Raw genomic sequence first — 5,011 nt, forward strand, 5'->3', positions numbered from 1 at the left:
TCCATCACTGGATCTGTGACAACGTCCACTTGTCCCTTCAATGAAATCCTCCAAATCTTTAAAAGTAGCCCTTTGATCATACTTTTTCTGGAATTCAACAATTGAACTTCTCCACAGTTCTCTCATCCGATAGGGTAATTTATTTAAATAAATTCGCATATTAGTAAACATGTCAAGCTCATGTAGTTGGCCAATCTCAACCATGGCATTGCAACATCCTCTGAGAAAGAGGGTGTTAGCTTGTAGAACATTGTCATCTGGTTTTATTGATGACCATGAAAGAGCCTTCTGTATGTAAGCTGTAGCAATTTTATGCTTGTTGCCAAAATGCTTCTTTCATAAAGATTTAGCCCTTTCAAATCCTTCATTTGGGGCATATGCTGGCAACTCCTTACAGGTTCAGTTTCTCATGAACGCTTGGAACTGAATGGGTCATCATTAAAAACTAGAATCTCCCTCTTGGGCAGCTTCAATGGCACCCTTCTCCACCCAGCTGACCGCTATTCTCAGGCATCAAGCTTGCTCAACAATAATTCTAAAACCAAAAACAGTCCTCAGAGAACAAGCGGCAATAACTCCAAACTGTGTTCAAACTTGCAAAAAAAGCACAGAAGGAATCTGCTTCCTTAATGCTGGTGTTGACAATTGTGCTTTCATGAGTTAAACATGCTCTAAACAGAGCCCAATCGATCCAATCCAAATTCCAAATCCTATTTCCAACTTTCTATTAACTTAATTGTAGTGGCTACTTTCCATTATAGTCACATGGATGCTAAAAGAATCTTGTTGATAATGACTCGTTCAAAGTCATAGAAGAGTTAAGTTGAATTTTACAAAGTTTATTAAATATTAAACATTTTTAACTTTATATAAGTTGTTAAACATTATTAAATGTTGTAAAACAATCAATATAAAATGTCGGAAGACATTCTTACCATCCATTCTGCAGAACCAAAAAGCTAAAATCTTATTTCCCAAGCAAACAGAGAAAACTAGTTATGATCCTGAAACAAAGATATTGCTAGGAGACAGCATAAAATATATTAAACAAAAAGCCACAGACAACAAGTGGTGAGCATGAAACACATTTTAACCCCTACACCCATGGTATCCAGAATTCAAGCAACCAGCAGCCTCAAACAACCGACAAAAAAAATTGAAGAGAATAAATAAAAACATTTAAAATAAATAATAATAAAATAGTAGGTTAATATATGCAAGTTTATAATTGTAAAAATAATTGTTCCCTGAAGTAACACATAAACCTTTGGTGAAGATGGGAGCAAATATTCAGTCAGCGGTGTGCCCTGGTCATGCTTTGTTTGAAGCAACTCTTTGAAATAGCAATGGTTGATGCTGCTCGCCATTGGTGTGTCTCTCTTAAAGTGTCTCCTTATCCCTGTTTAGTATGAGCTTCCCCAGTCAGAAGCTTTCTCTGACTGATGGTGGGGGTTAATTATCTATTATGTTATTGTTAATTTTTTGGCAGCTCCATTGGAGGGGGAGGAACCTGCAGATGCAGCGATGGTTAAATGTTTTCAAAGAATTTGACTGATAATAAAGAAAAATGCTTGAGGGTTTATATATTCATGCCAGTGAAGTTTGTTCAGTGTCAGTACAACATAGTATCTTTGTCTTTTATCTTTTAAACTGTTCATTCTTAACGCAGGTGTATTAGTTAGGCATTGTAAGAGTAAGTCTCAAGCAACCAGAAAATACACTTAACCGGCATATACCAATACCCATAGTGTCAGATACCAGGGGTTTTACTGTTATATAAAAGGAAGAGAAAAAAGAATTGGAGAAGTTTAGGCAGAAACATGTGGAACTTGGGGCTTAAATATTTGAAGTTGTGGCCTTCAAAGATGAAACCTGTGGTTGCTCAAGCAACTAGAATTGGAGGAGAATACATGTCTGGGAGAGGATACAGATATGTGGAGGCAGAAAGACCAGAGCTCAGCTTGAAATCAGGGATGTTAACGATTCAGTCACGGGATTGGTGGAGATGGATGCAGTAGAAGGAGGCAGTCAAGGTCTTAAACACTGAAGAGTCTGATGCACTACCCCTGATGGATATAAGAATACAAACATCAGAAATATGGATGAGCTCAAATTCACAAATGGGTCAAAGTGGCAGAAATGGCCAGAAGAACTTTGGAATAGCAGAGATGAGAGATAACAAAGGCACGAAGAGCATTTTAGCAACAGGCAAGTGGAGGTAGGTAAGAATTCGCGAGCACACTCAGTATACTTGTCTGCAGTACTGGGTTCAAGAATGAACAAGGGCTAATTCCAAAGACACACAGGAGACTACAGATACTATAGACTGAAGCTCAATGAACTCTGCTGGAAGAACTGAGCAAAATGGTTGACCTTTCAAGCCAAAAGTCTTTATTAAGACTTTTTATGTTTCATTTTCAACAGTCATGCATTCTTTTCCTCCCACAGATGCTGTTTGAATCATTGAGTTCCTCCAGAAGAGTTTGTTAAGGATTTACTCCATATTAGTTTATTTTTCTGAGGAATGAGCCTGGTATTGTTAGCAGTATAACGATGCATTAACATTTATCTAACTGTCAGCACAAGACACAGTGGTCATGCAGCAGTAGAAACATATTCCAATTTAAATGGATAACCACATGGAACGGCATAATCTCCTTTAAGCCATTAACAGAAAACCAAGGAACCAACTCAGATTTAACGAGAACTGTAGGAGAGCATGCTGGGATTCCAAGCAGGCACCAAGAAAATGGGGGTGGGGGGCGAATGGCCAGTTATAAACAATTCCTAAGAGATCTTGTGAAAGTTTTGCTCATTGATTTCTTAACTCCAACTCGGCAGTGCAACGTTTAAAATCCTCCTCCGCCAACTGAAAATAAGAGCAAAAAGCAAATAGCCTCTTTTAAAACCATCCAATCAAAATTAAAAGATCTTCAATCACTTATTTTTGTGTTTCAGAATTGTTTGTAGAACATACTGTTTGAAAATCAGAATGGCTCTGTTTATCGTTAAGCTTTACTATTGGGCAGTCAATATACGAAGTCATGTTTTGGTCCTTGTTTCATAATCATTCTGATTGCCCATTATGGGTATCAATGGAGCTGAATTTCACCCCCCCCCCTCAAATTATCTAATTTAGTGCTTCTTGGCTCTTCACTTCCATTTTCAACTAAATTAATAGATAATCCAATTGTTAAATATTCTATAAGAATTTGAGCTGTTTAGAAAATATTTTGCATTTCATAAATTTCTGTCTTTCAAGCTCTATCGTATCCAATCTTCAACCTTCTTTACACGATGCTATTTTTCAGAGACGGTACAGAGAGGGTCTTCAAAGTTTTAAGGATCTGTTCATTGATGGATATTTTGCATCATTTGAGCAGCTGTCTGTTAAATTTAACCTGCCCAAATCTCAAATTTAGATATTTGCAAGTCCGGCATTTTCTTGAATCACAACTATCTGATTTTCCAAGAGAGTTTGAATCAAATTTTGTAGATTTTTTTTTAGTTTAATGCTTCTCATAAAGGATTAATATCTGTTATCTATGAAAAATTATTATGTTTAAATCAGACTTTGTTGGCTAAAATTAAAAATGTTTGAGAATAGGATATAAATTTGACTATATTGGATGTAGATTGGGACATAATTTTTAAGTTGGCTAATAACTCTTCATTATGTGCTCATTATGGTTTATTACAATTGAAAGTGGTAAACAGAGCACACTGTTCTAAGGCTACATTGTCCAATTTTTGTCTGATATGAATACCTCATGTGACAGGTGTAACAGAAGAGAAGCATCATTAATTCATATGTTCTGGACTTGTCCTAATCTAGAATAATACTGGAGAGAGGCTTCTCATACTTTGTCAAAAAATTTTAATACGTATAGATTTAATACCAAAGCCTTTGGTGGCCCTCTTCAGTACAATATGAGGGAATGATTCTTTCTTGTCTCTGGTTCACTTGCGCTATCTCTTTTACTTCTATTTTGGTGAGGTAAGTGATTTTACTTAAATGGAAGGAGACTGCCCCGCCTACTCATGATCAGTGGTTGCATGACATCATGTCCTGTTTGAACATGGAAAAGATTCATTGTTCAGTTAATAATTCAGGTATAAGATTTCAGATATTATGGGAATCATTTATGACTCACTATCTTACTTTATAATTTCACTTCAATGTAATTAAATTGTCTAACTCGTATCTTTTCCATGTTTTTTTTATATATTTTTTTGACCTTTGTTTTTCTTTTAATATTAACCATCTGGCAATGCTGTTAGGTAGGAATTTGAGTTTTTCTCCTATTATTTTCTTTTTTTCTTCTTTCTATTTAAAAAAAATCTATGCTATTTGGAATGTGAATTATGGATAAGATTTACAATTTATGTATGCTTTTCATATATTGAATGATAATTAAGTTTGTGTAACTATCCATATCATTTTATTGAATTGTATTTTTTGTATGTGCTTTATTAAAATCAATAGAAATATTTTAAAAAGAAAATAAAATCAGAGAAGAAAAATCTTTTATTAGCACAGTAGTGTGAAAGGAATTAATTCATTTTGGGAAAGTAAGTAGAGGTCACATTCAGAATGAAAAATCCAAATTCAGTCTCAGTGCAAAAATATCTCTGATCCTGGGCTTTTGGGATACAAAACTTATAAAGCAAATATTTTAATGAAGATTTTCAAAGACATGAAACCACTTAATTTGAGTGTTCTGTTGTGATATGTAATTTAAAAATGATACTCATATCCTTATTTCAGACATGGCAATTATAGTTTCTGAGAAAAAACTGAAAATATAGAAGTTTTTTTTGCTATTTTTAGATTGGTTGAAATATTATAGTAAGGTGGAGAGAAGGAAATGTATACAAACAATGAGAGCAGTCAGACAAGGGCACAGAATCTTCGAGTTGGAGTCAGACCATCCCAGGATGATGTCAGTAAACAATTTCTTGACTAAAGGCAATATGCTACTGTGAGCGTTGCTGTGTGAATAATTCTGAC

Source organism: Narcine bancroftii, chromosome 6 (assembly GCF_036971445.1).
Source record: "Narcine bancroftii isolate sNarBan1 chromosome 6, sNarBan1.hap1, whole genome shotgun sequence".
Taxonomy (NCBI): Eukaryota; Metazoa; Chordata; class Chondrichthyes; order Torpediniformes; family Narcinidae; genus Narcine; species Narcine bancroftii.